At 48.0% G+C, this 13,892-nt stretch overlaps 1 protein-coding gene across 2 annotated transcripts in view; it reads right to left on the reverse strand.

Annotated features, from left to right (window-relative positions):
* Positions 1 to 1,277: 1,277 nt before the first annotated feature.
* Positions 1,278 to 13,892, reverse strand: part of LUC7L (LUC7 like) — a 72,858-nt gene continuing 60,243 nt past the window's right edge. For both annotated transcript variants that reach the window (XM_053694745.1, XM_053694744.1), the window contains exon 10: positions 1,278 to 1,580. The gene's annotated coding sequence lies outside the window, so the exon portion shown is untranslated. The remainder of the gene's footprint in view (positions 1,581 to 13,892) is intronic.

Raw genomic sequence — 13,892 nt, forward strand, 5'->3', positions numbered from 1 at the left:
AGATTCTTCCTCAAACTCTGCCAGAGAAGTAATAACACGCTCCGGTGCTATTGTAAAATAACAAACTTTTGATTGAAGTCATAAAAACTAAGTATAATCACCATAGTCCTCTCACACATCCTATCTAGTCGTTGGGTGCAAGAGAATGACTGGGACTGACGTAGAGGGGAGGAGCTATATGCAGCTCTGCTGGGTGAATCCTCTTGCATTTCCTGTTGGGGAGGAGTTATATCCCAGAAGTAATGATGACCCGTGGACTGATCACACATAACAGAAGAAAAAAAGTCAGCCCAGATTAAGCTCTCACCAAAAAGAATATGCGTGCATCACTGATCACGCCTTGTTGACCCGGTGTGTCTTGTAAGCCGCAAGGAACCTGACACTCTTAACATCACACCCTGATGCTGCAGCAGGGTCGCCACTAGAAATTTTGGGGTCCCTGACTTAACCATTAATCAGCCCCCCCCCCCTCCTTTGACATGTGCAATTTTTGACCAAGTGACTAAAAAGTATATGCACTTTATTCTTCTTGTGTGTAGACTTTATATCCACTGTGTGTGTGTGTGTGTGTATAGATATATATATATATATATATATATATATATATATATATATATATATATATATATATATATATATATATATATATATATATATATATTTATTTGTGTATTGAGGAGGAAAGATTTCTGCATGGTTTTAAATATAGAATTTCTACAGCATTGTCAAATAATCATAAATACACTGCTGCTAAAAAATAAATAAATGTGTTTTTATGGACCCCTGGCCCCACCATACAACTACTACCACACTGAAGTTACAATCCAAAATTGCACAAAGAAATATAAAACATTTGCTAAGCAAGTCCTACCTGCTCTGCAAATGAAAGTGATCAGCCGTCTGACTCAGGCACACACTGTACAAACAAAGTGCCAAGTCTGTCTCACACTGTGCATAGTGGTTTAGTGCACACTCAGAAATCCTCTCAAATGCTAATACTTTACACCTTGTACTTACATCTCCCATACTCAATTAGCACATTTTGTTTTCACTTCTTGCCTCATGGGGCCTCCCTGGCCCATTGGGCCCCTGACAGGAGTCACCCCCTGATGGCAGCCCTGTGCTGCAGACAGCTGTTTTATGAGGCAATCACAATTATATGAAGAACATAACCAACTACAGTACGCAGTAATGGTTACTACCTACAGTATGAGACAGGCTGAAGGTTACTAGTCTGTTCCACTCCAGCATTATAGAAACAAAAAGCAAGAAGCAGGTTACACTAAGCAAATACTTTTTATTTGTACTCCCACTATGGTCAAAACTCAGGGCAAGCAGAATACAATTTTGCAAACACAGCTATCTTGAAAACAATAAAAATTTAGGTTTATAAAACATGAGTTTTCGGTAAGTAAAAACCGTATACTTTATCTGTAGAACAATGTCTGATTATTTACAACGCAACACAAAATTACGTTAGCTGAAGTACTTCAGGCACCCCGGCAGCTAAGTTATCACATCACAGCTCTGGAAAATGGTCCTAGTGCCGTCTGGATTTAAAACGTTCTTCGTTCAGTTAACTGGAAAGGAAAGAAGAAAAAAATTCAAATGAAAAGAAAAAGGCGACACAGACCCTATGGTATAACAGCAATGTGCTAAGTACTTGTGCTCACACTGCAATGCTCTGTTACACTGTGTTCCCATTACTGCAGGGTTCTACCTTTTCTTCATTTGCATAAGTGCCAGGTGACTGTCACCTGTAAGAAGGTAAGGCCAGGAGGACCCACAAAACATTCTTAAAACGTTAGATGACAAGATCGTCCCTTAAACCTCAATTGCCCAGTAGAACACCCACACTTGCCTCTGCTCAAACGCTTCTGCTCGCACCCACACTTGCCTCTGCACAAACGCTTCTGCTGGCACGCACCCACACTTGCCTCTGCACAAACGCTTCTGCTGGCACGCACCCACACTTGCCTCTGCACAAACGCTTCTGCTGGCACGCACCCACACTTGCCTCTGCACAAACGCTTCTGCTGGCACGCACCCACACTTGCCTCTGCACAAACGCTTCTGCTGGCACGCACCCACACTTGCCTCTGCACAAACGCTTCTGCTGGCACGCACCCACACTTGCCTCTGCACAAACGCTTCTGCTGGCACGCACCCACACTTGCCTCTGCACAAACGCTTCTGCTCGCACCCACACTTGCCTCTGCACAAACGCTTCTGCTCGCACCCACACTTGCCTCTGCACAAACGCTTCTGCTGGCACCCACACTTGCCTCTGCACAAACGCTTCTGCTGGCACGCACCCACACTTGCCTCTGCACAAACGCTTCTGCTGGCACGCACCCACACTTGCCTCTGCACAAACGCTTCTGCTGGCACGCACCCACACTTGCCTCTGCACAAACGCTTCTGCTCGCGCCCACACTTGCCTCTGCACAAACGCTTCTGCTCGCGCCCACACTTGCCTCTGCACAAACGCTTCTGCTCGCGCCCACACTAGCCTCTGCACAAACGCTTCTGCTCGCGCCCACACTTGCCTCTGCACAAACGCTTCTGCTCGCGCCCACACTTGCCTCTGCACAAACGCTTCTGCTCGCGCCCACACTTGCCTCTGCACAAACGCTTCTGCTCGCGCCCACACTTGCCTCTGCACAAACGCTTCTGCTCGCGCCCACACTTGCCTCTGCTCAAACGCTTCTGCTCGCGCCCACACTTGCCTCTGCACAAACGCTTCTGCTCGCGCCCACACTTGCCTCTGCACAAACGCTTCTGCTCGCGCCCACACTTGCCTCTGCACAAACGCTTCTGCTCGCACCCACACTTGCCTCTGCACAAACGCTTCTGCTCGCACCCACACTTGCCTCTGCACAAACGCTTCTGCTGGCACCCACACTTGCCTCTGCACAAACGCTTCTGCTCGCACCCACACTTGCCTCTGCACAAACGCTTCTGCTCGCACCCACACTTGCCTCTGCACAAACGCTTCTGCTCGCACCCACACTTGCCTCTGCACAAACGCTTCTGCTCGCACCCACACTTGCCTCTGCACAAACGCTTCTGCTCGCACCCACACTTGCCTCTGCACAAACGCTTCTGCTGGCACCCACACTTGCCTCTGCACAAACGCTTCTGCTGGCACCCACACTTGCCTCTGCACAAACGCTTCTGCTGGCACCCACACTTGCCTCTGCACAAACGCTTCTGCTGGCACCCACACTTGCCTCTGCACAAACGCTTCTGCTGGCACCCACACTTGCCTCTGCACAAACGCTTCTGCTGGCACCCACACTTGCCTCTGCACAAACGCTTCTGCTGGCACCCACACTTGCCTCTGCACAAACGCTTCTGCTGGCACCCACACTTGCCTCTGCACAAACGCTTCTGCTGGCACCCACACTTGCCTCTGCACAAACGCTTCTGCTGGCACCCACACTTGCCTCTGCACAAACGCTTCTGCTGGCACCCACACTTGCCTCTGCACAAACGCTTCTGCTGGCACCCACACTTGCCTCTGCACAAACGCTTCTGCTGGCACCCACACTTGCCTCTGCACAAACGCTTCTGCTGGCACCCACACTTGCCTCTGCACAAACGCTTCTGCTGGCACCCACACTTGCCTCTGCACAAACGCTTCTGCTCGCACCCACACTTGCCTCTGCACAAACGCTTCTGCTCGCACCCACACTTGCCTCTGCACAAACGCTTCTGCTCGCACCCACACTTGCCTCTGCACAAACGCTTCTGCTCGCACCCACACTTGCCTCTGCACAAACGCTTCTGCTCGCACCCACACTTGCCTCTGCACAAACGCTTCTGCTCGCACCCACACTTGCCTCTGCACAAACGCTTCTGCTCGCACCCACACTTGCCTCTGCACAAACGCTACACCAGCCTCTGCACAAACGCTTCTGCTGGCACGCACCCGGGCCTCTGCACAAACGCTTCTGCTCGCGCCCACACTTGCCTCTGCTCAAACGCTTCTGCTCGCGCCCACACTTGCCTCTGCTCAAACGCTTCTGCTCGCGCCCACACTTGCCTCTGCACAAACGCTTCTGCTCGCGCCCACACTTGCCTCTGCACAAACGCTTCTGCTCGCGCCCACACTTGCCTCTGCACAAACGCTTCTGCTCGCGCCCACACTTGCCTCTGCACAAACGCTTCTGCTCGCGCCCACACTTGCCTCTGCACAAACGCTTCTGCTCGCGCCCACACTTGCCTCTGCACAAACGCTTCTGCTCGCACCCACACTTGCCTCTGCACAAACGCTTCTGCTCGCACCCACACTTGCCTCTGCACAAACGCTTCTGCTCGCACCCACACTTGCCTCTGCACAAACGCTTCTGCTCGCACCCACACATGCCTCTGCACAAACGCTTCTGCTCGCACCCACACATGCCTCTGCACAAACGCTTCTGCTCACACCCACACATGCCTCTGCACAAACGCTACACCAGCCTCTGCACAAACGCTTCTGCTCGCACCCACACTTGCCTCTGCACAAACGCTTCTGCTCGCACCCACACTTGCCTCTGCACAAACGCTTCTGCTCGCACCCACACATGCCTCTGCACAAACGCTTCTGCTCGCACCCACACATGCCTCTGCACAAACGCTTCTGCTCACACCCACACTTGCCTCTGCACAAACGCTACACCAGCCTCTGCACAAACGCTTCTGCTCGCACCCACACTTGCCTCTGCACAAACGCTTCTGCTCGCACGCACCCACACTTGCCTCTGCACAAACGCTTCTGCTCGCACCCACACTTGCCTCTGCACAAACGCTTCTGCTCGCACCCACACTTGCCTCTGCACAAACGCTTCTGCTCGCACCCACACTTGCCTCTGCACAAACGCTTCTGCTCGCACCCACACTTGCCTCTGCACAAACGCTTCTGCTCGCACCCACACTTGCCTCTGCACAAACGCTTCTGCTCGCACCCACACTTGCCTCTGCACAAACGCTTCTGCTCGCACCCACACTTGCCTCTGCACAAACGCTACACCAGCCTCTGCACAAACGCTTCTGCTGGCACGCACCCGGGCCTCTGCACAAACGCTTCTGCTCGCACCCACACTTGCCTCTGCTCAAACGCTTCTGCTCGCACCCACACTTGCCTCTGCTCAAACGCTTCTGCTCGCACCCACACTTGCCTCTGCACAAACGCTTCTGCTCGCACCCACACTTGCCTCTGCACAAACGCTTCTGCTCGCACCCACACTTGCCTCTGCACAAACGCTTCTGCTCGCACCCACACTTGCCTCTGCACAAACGCTTCTGCTCGCACCCACACTTGCCTCTGCACAAACGCTTCTGCTCGCACCCACACTTGCCTCTGCACAAACGCTGCACCCGGGCCTCTGCACAAACGCTTCTGCTGGCACGCACCCGGGCCTCTGCACAAACGCTTCTGCTGGCACGCACCCGGGCCTCTGCACAAACGCTTCTGCTGGCACGCACCCGGGCCTCTGCACAAACGCTTCTGCTGGCACGCACCCGGGCCTCTGCACAAACGCTTCTGCTGGCACGCACCCGGGCCTCTGCACAAACGCTTCTGCTGGCACGCACCCGGGCCTCTGCACAAACGCTTCTGCTGGCACGCACCCGGGCCTCTGCACAAACGCTACACCAGCCTCTGAACAAACGCTTCTGCTCGCACGCACACGGGCCTCTGCACAAACGCTTCCGCTCGCACACGGGCCCCTGCACAAACGCTTCCGCTCGCACGCACACGGGCCTCTGCACAAACGCTTCTGCTCGCACGCGGGCCTCTGCACAAACGCTTCTGCTCGCACGCACACTTGCCCCTGCACAAACGCTTCCGCTCGCACGCACACTTGCCCCTGCACAAACGCTTCTGCTCGCACGCACCCGGGCCTCTGCACAAACGCTTCTGCTCGCACGCACCCGGGCCTCTGCACAAACGCTACACCAGCCTCTGCACAAACGCTTCTGCTTGCAAGCACCCGGGCCTCTGCACAAACGCTTCTGCTCGCACGCACCCGGGCCTCTGCACAAACGCCTCTGCTCGCACGCACCCGGGCCTCTGCACAAACGCTACACCAGCCTCTGCACAAACGCTTCTGCTTGCAAGCACCCGGGCCTCTGCACAAACGCTTCTGCTCGCACGCACCCGGGCCTCTGCACAAACGCCTCTGCTCGCACGCACCCGGCCTCTGCACAACCGCTTCTGCTTGCACGCTACACCCGGCCTCTGCACAAACGCTTCTGCACGCACGCTACACCGGCCTCTGCACAAACGCTTCTGCACGCACGCTACACTGACCTCTAGGCGCGTACACACACACACACAAGTTAGTAGACATTTAGCATGTATTTAAGCGATGGAGCAAAAAGCCACTGCTGCACCTTATAGGTGCACAGCTATATATAGCAGGGTTCTTCAAACCACAGGTCGGGACCCATTAGAGTTTCGCAACACCATGTTTTCTGGGTCAAGACTTGTGTGTGGGTTGTAGGGCAGTGTGTGTGTTGGGCGTGCAAGAGTTGCAGGGCAGTGTGTATGCACTGTAGTTTTCAGACTAAGCATAAAATAGGGTTGCAAAGGTATGCAGTGTCATGGCACTGGGCCATGGGAAATAAATTTGAATAACCCTGATTTATAGGTTAGAGCGCGGTTTGCCGGAACGGAGCAGAACTTGCTGGATTATGTGCTGAGCACAGAATTTATGTAACACACATGGGAGCTACAGCTCACATTATGTCAGAGATTTAGATATGTGCTCAGTAATGCAGGAAATGCACAATTATAAAATTCCCTTTGCACAATTTCTTATTTCCTTTTGTTTAACTCTTGTGACTATTCAGTTTTCATTGTAATGAGTGAGCGTGACACATTGTCGCCATCTAGTGCCCAATGATGGCGTTAGGCTCTGGGCTGTAAGAGCAGATATCTAACGGCACAGTGTTGTCCTGTCAAAGAACGGACACCGCTCATACTAAAGGACACCCAAAGGTTTCAAATAGAGCATATGATCTTAAACATCTTTGCAATTTACTTTATCAAATTTGCTTCAATCTCTAAAAATCCTTTATTGAAGGAGCAGCAGCTAGCTGAAAGCATCTGGTAAACCAATGGAAAAAATAGAAATTTACAACCAATTTTTATATCTTGGCCTATATCCCTGGGTAATACCTACCAATGAAGAACCCCTCCTTAAAAATGTTCTAACCACAATCTGGTCTCTGTGGCAATCGCGAGATTTCTAAATAAAAAATGGCCTTCTCAATAGTGGGAAATAAAAAGCCTCCTATTTCTTACCATGTCGTTTTTATCAATTGCTTTTAAAAAGACATCACTCACAGCTGCTGGAGTTCTGGTTATCTAGTAACATATAGAGTACTACAGGCCTGTGAGTCTGACTTCAGCAGATTTGTCTGGCACTAATACATATCTGATGAATTTTCTGATTATTACACGTTAGCAGGATAATTAGTCTAACAGTTTGTAAGTCCAGAACAGGCAAGCACGTGACCCAGGGTGAAAGCATTGAAAGGTGTCTTTAAATCAAAATATAATCTGCAGAAATAGCCAGTGAGCAGCTACAAAGTTCTGACGGATAGTTGTGCCGGCCCTGGCCTGTTTCTGACAAGCCAGAGAACACCAAAACCACTGTAAAATGGAGGACCCCCCCCCCACAGCACATGGTAGAAAAAAAAAAAAAAAAGCTTGAGAATTAAAGAGAGCCACTTGATTATCTCCATTTATGTGAAAAAAGGAAATTTATGCTTACCTGATAAATTTATTTCTTTTTCGACGAGTCCACAGATCCTTACTTGTGAGATTACGCCTCCTGGTCAGCAGGAGGCGGCAAAGAGCACCACAGCAGAGCTGTATAAATAGCTCCTCCCTTCCCTCCCACTCCAGTCATTCGACCAAAGTTAGGAAGAGAAAGGAAAAGCCAAGGTGCAGAGGGTGTCTGAAGTTTATCAAAAATTTAATAACCTGTCTCATCAGAACAGGGAGGGCCGTGGACTCATCGTATCGAAAAAGAAATACATCATGTAAGCATAAATTTCCTTTTCTTTTTCAAGATACGATGAGTCCACGGCTTTCATCCTTACTTGTGGGATACAATACCAAAGCTATAGTACACGGATGAAAGGGAGGGACAAGACAGGGAACCTAAACGGAAGGCACCACTGCTTGAAGAACCTTGCTCACAAAAACAGCCTCAGCTGAGATAAAAAGGTATCAAATTTGTAAAATTAATAAAAACAGAGAAGACCAAGTTGCAGCTTCGCAAAACTGTACAACAGAAGCATCCAGTTAGAATGCCCATGAGGAAGCAACAGCCCTAGTGGAATGAGCAGTAATTCTTTCAGAAGACCGCTGATCAGTAGTCTCCAAAGCAAAACGGAGGAAACTCCTTCAACCACAAAGAGAGGTAGCCGTAGCTTTCTGACCCCTAGGTTTCCCTGAAAAAAAAAAAAACGACAAAGAAAATGATTGACGAAAATCCTTAGAAGCTTGCAAGTAAAACTTCAAGCACGGACTATAACTGAATTATGAAGCAGACTTTCTTTCTGAGAAGGATTAGGACACAAAAAAGGAACAATATCCTGAGTAATGTTCTTGTCTGAAACAACCTTAAAAAGAAAACCAGGTTCAGTACGAAACACTACCTTATCCGCATGAAAAAACAAAATTTATGCTTACCTGATAAAGTTCTCTCTTTTGCGATGTACCGAGTCCACGGTTTCATCCTTACTTGTGGGATATTATCCTTCCCAACAGGAAGTGGTAAAGAGAGCACCCACAGCATAGCTGTCTATATAGCTCCCCCCTTAACTCCAACCCCCAGTCATTCGACCGAAGGCTTAGGAACAAAAAGGAGAAACTAAAAGGTGCAGAGGTGACTGAAGTTTACAATAAAAAAAAATACTATCTTAGAGGAAGGATTAGGACACAGGGAAGGAACAACAACTTCCTGATTAATATTCTTATTAGTAACAACCTTAGGAAGGAATCCAGGTTTGGTACGCAAAACCACCTTATCAGCATGAAAAACAAGATAAGGCGAGTCGCATTGCAATGCAGATAGTTCAGAAACTCTTCGAGCCGAAGAGATAGCAACTAAAAACAGAACTTTCCAAGATAGAAGCTTAATATCTATGGAATGCATAGGTTCAAACGGAACCCCTTGAAGAACTTTAAGAACTAAATTCAAACTCCATGGCGGAGCAACAGGTTTAAACACAGGCTTGATTCTAACTAAAGCCTGACAGAAAGCCCGAACGTCTGGAACATCTGCCAGACGCTTGTGCAATAGAATAGACTAGGCAGAAATCTGCCCCTTTAAGGAACTAGCTGACAATCCCTTCTCCAATCCCTCTTGGAGAAAAGACAAAATCCTAGGAATCCTGATCTTACTCCATGAGTAACCTTTGGATTCGCACCAAAAAAGATATTTACGCCATATCTTATGATAGATTTTCCTGGTGATAGGCTTTCGAGCCTGAATCAAGGTATCTATGACCAACTCAGAAAAACCACGCTTTGATGAAATCAAGCGTTCAATCTCCAGTCAGTCGCAGAGAAATTAGATTTGGATGCTTGAACGGACCTTGAATCAAAAAGGTCCTGTCTCAGTGGCAGAGACCATGGTGGCAGAGATGACATGTCCACCAGGTCTGCATACCAAGTCCTGCGTGGCCACGCAGGTGCTATCAAAATCACTGAAGCTCTCTCCTGTTTGATTCTTGCAATCAGACGCAGAACGAGAGGGAATGGTGGAAACACATAAGCCAGGTTGAACGACCAGGGTACTGCTAGAGAATCTATCAGTACTGCCTGAGGATCCCTTGACCTGGACCGTAACAAGGAAGTTTGGCGTTCTGACGAGATGCCATCAGATCCAATTCTGGTGTGCCCCATAGCTGAACCTGTTGAGCAAAAACCTCCGGATGGAGTTCCCACTCCCCCGGATGAAAAGTCTGACGACTTAGAAAATCTGCCTTCCAGTTCTCTACCCCTGGGATATAGATTGCTGATAGATGGCAAGAATGAGTCTCTGCCCATCTGATTATTCTGGAAACTTCTATCATCGCTAGGGAACTCCTTGTTGATTGATAAGCCACAGTCGTGATGTTGTCCGTCTGAAATCTGATGAATCTGGCAGAAGCCAGCTGAGGCCACGCCTGAAGAGCATTGAATATCGCTCTTAATTCTAGAATGTTTATCGGTAGGAGGGCCGCCTCCCGAGTCCACAAACCCTGTGCTTTCAGGGAATTCCAGACCGCACCCTAGAAGGCTGGCGTCCGTTGTCACTATAACCCACGCTGGCCTGCGGAAACACATTCCCTAGGACAGGTGATCCTGTGACAACCACCAAAGAGGAGAATCTCTGGTCTTCTGATCCAGATTTATCTGAGGAGATAAATCTGCATAATCCCCATTCCACTGTCTGAGCATGCATAGTTGCAATGGTCTGAGATGTAAGCGAGCAAACGGAACTATGTCCATTGCCGCTACCATTAGTCCAATTACCTCCATACACTGAGCCACTGACGGCCGAGGAATGGAATGAAGAGCTCGGCAGGTGGCTAAAATCTTTGATTTCCTGACCTCCATCAGAAATATTTTCATGTCCACCGAGTCTATCAGAGTCCCTAGAAATGAAACTCTTGTGAGAGGGGAAAGAACTCTTTTACGTTCACCTTCCACCCATGAGATATTAGAAAGGCCAACATGATGTCCGTGTGAGAGACTCGACTAGTTGGAAAGACGCTTGAATTAGTATGTCGTCTAGCTAAGGCGCCACTGCTATGCCGCGCGGCCTTAGGACCGCCAGAAGGTAACCCTAGCACCTTTGTGAAAATTCTGGGAGCCGTGGCCAACCCGAAGGGAAGAGCCACAAACTGGTAATGCTTGTCCAGAAAGGCAAACCTGAGGAACTGGTAATGATCTTTGTGCTTGAAGAAAAATAAAAACTAACAGTTTTCACCTCTCACTTTACCCTTCCTGCTTAGAGCCGGCAAAGAAAATGACTGGAGGGTGGAGTTAAGGGAGGAGCTATATAGACAGCTCTGCTGTGGGTGCTCTCTATGCCACTTCCTGTTAGGAAGGATAATATCCCACAAGTAAGGATGAAACCGTGGACTCGGTACATCTTGCAAAACAAATATGGCAAGGAGAATTATATGCAGTAGTGATTACGGCGTGTAGCCGAAATGTGTATACTGAGCACTTTCTTTTGTACTGATGTCCCTCCATGGATTTTTATATTTGTTGCTGAATTAAAAGCTAAGTTTTACTTACATCCGAGTTGCTGCTTATTTGTTCTCTCTTACTGGGTTTAAGGAGAATTATATTGCACTTTCGAAAGCTCAGATACCCATTGAGCAAAAGAAACAGTAACAAAAAATAAAACTTTCCAAGATAATAACACAAGTTCTATGGAAAGCATAGATTCAAAGGAACCCCCTAAAGAACCTTAAGATCTAAAATCAAACTCCATGGAGGAGCAAAAAGGTTGAAACACAGGCTTGACCCCAAGCAGAGCCTGACAAAAGGATTGAACATCCAGTACCATTGCCAGACGCTTGTATAACAAAATAGATAAAACAGATCTGACCTCTTAGGGAAATCACTGAAAAAAACAACAACAACAAAAAAAACAAAAAAAAACTTTTCTCCAATCCACCTTGGAGAAAGACAAAGCTTGGGAATCCTAACTACTCCATGAGTAACCCTTTGATTTACACCAAGAAAAGTATTTATACCCTATCTTATGGAAAAGCATCCTAGCTACAGACATACATGCCTGAAATAAGGAATCCACAACCGAAGCAGAGAAACCTCACTTATGTAGGATCAAGCGTCCAATCTCCAAACAATCAGCTTCAGAGAAACTATACTTGGGTGGAAGAAAGGAACCTAAATAAAAAAGGTCCTACCTCAACAGCAGTATCCAGGTGCAGAGATGACATGCCCACCAGAACAGTACACTAAATCCTGTGAGGCCACGCAGAAGTGAGGAGAATCACTGATGCCTCCTCCTATATGATTTGAACAATCACACATGGGGGAAATAGACATTCTAGGCTGAAGGACCAAAGAACTGTCAAGGCAGCTATCAGCTCGGACTGGGGCCCTAGACCTGGACCCGTAACCTAGAAGTCTGGCATTTTGACACAATGCCATGAGATCCAACTCCAGCCGATCCCATTTGAAGATTAGGTTGGAAAACACTCCCGGATGAAAAAGCCGTCTACCTAGAAAATCCGTTTCCCAAGTAACCACCCCTGGGGTATGGACCGCTGACAGATAGCAATGAGTCTCCACTCACTGGATAATCTTGGCCACCTCAGCCCTGATTAAGGAACACCTCGTTCCATCCAGGTATTGACAAATTGTACGTCTGAAAAAAGATGAAACTGGGCCAAAGTCAACTGAGGCCACACCAGAAGAGCCGTGAGCTAGCTCCAAGTACCAGGAAGCCTAAAAAAAGAATAGACTCCCACAGAGTCCACACACTGCTAAATCCAGTTCCCTGGAATAGATGATCCAGAGACTGAGGAGACAAATCTGCATAGTCTCCTTTCCCGGAGTATGCGTAACTGCATAGACCTGAAGTGGAAGCAACAAACGAAATTGTACGGTACACAAGATACTGCTCAGGTGATCAACCTTGAAAGGATAAAAAGGTAGAGTAGACCACACCGGAGATAGAATCTGCAACCCTTGGGTTGTTACAACGTTTAGCCACAGCGCCATAGCATGTTAAGCTACCTATCCGGCTATTGTCCCTCATTGTCACCAGCAATCCGACTACTCCTAAGTACTAAGCCACCGAAGGACTAGGCAAAAAAAAAAGATAGAAATTAATTTCCTGACCTTAGTCAGAAAAACCTTCATAGACATGGAACCAGCCATGATTCCTAAGAAAAAACTACACATGTGCTTGGGACTAAGGACACTTGTCCAAAGACACCTTCATCCCATGGGATCACAAGAAAGATAACACTATGTCCATGCAAATCGTGTTTGCTGCAAGGATGACGCTGGAAAGAGGACATCAGCCAGATAGAGCGCCATTGCAATGTCCCATAACTGAAGCATCTCCAATAGCAATCCCATCGAAAGGACCACAAATAGAAGTGTTTGTCCAGTAAATCAAACCCAAAATTTGAGACTAATCTCATGAACGGTACATGAAGGCACTTGTTCTTAAATCCACCGTTGTCATAAAATGACCCACTAGGATTAAAATGACCCACAGGTATTAAGGGAGGAATGGCACAACTAAAAGTATCCATCCTGAAGGACAGTACCCTTCTTACAAAATGGTTTGAGGATTTATGAAAACCAGATCCTGAACCAGTATTAAAAACTGGAACCATCACTCCCAAATCAAAAGAGATCTTACACAGTGCAAGTACGACTCCTTTTGTCTAATCTGTGACAAGATTGAAAGCAGAAACTGCCTCTTGAGAGGAAAATATGAGCTTAAAACCCAACTTAAGCGAAAAACTGAGAGTCAGCCCCCACAAGATCCAATTCTGGACCAGGACACGTTCTCCATGTTGTCTGATTCAACAGCAGGCTATGTGTCTTATTTTTTTTTTTTATATCAAGCCAGGACTCAAAGATAGCTCCTGGCAAGGAATTGTAGAACATATAACCGTAAGACAAGGCTCTAACCATAAGGTCCCAAGAACAGAGCCCAATGCACCCAGTTTAGAAACTGGAAGGTAAGAAAATGAATGAAGGTATCAGCCTTTATCCAGTCCTGGATCTTATCCAGGGAAGCTACTGACTGAATAGCATCAGACAGTAATAAAGCACCCAGATGGTTGCCACTGCAAACTCTGGTGTGGTGTGTCCCATTACTTAATATACTTTTTTTTTTTTTTGG

Source organism: Bombina bombina, chromosome 11 (genome assembly GCF_027579735.1).
Source record: "Bombina bombina isolate aBomBom1 chromosome 11, aBomBom1.pri, whole genome shotgun sequence".
Classification (NCBI taxonomy): Eukaryota; Metazoa; Chordata; class Amphibia; order Anura; family Bombinatoridae; genus Bombina; species Bombina bombina.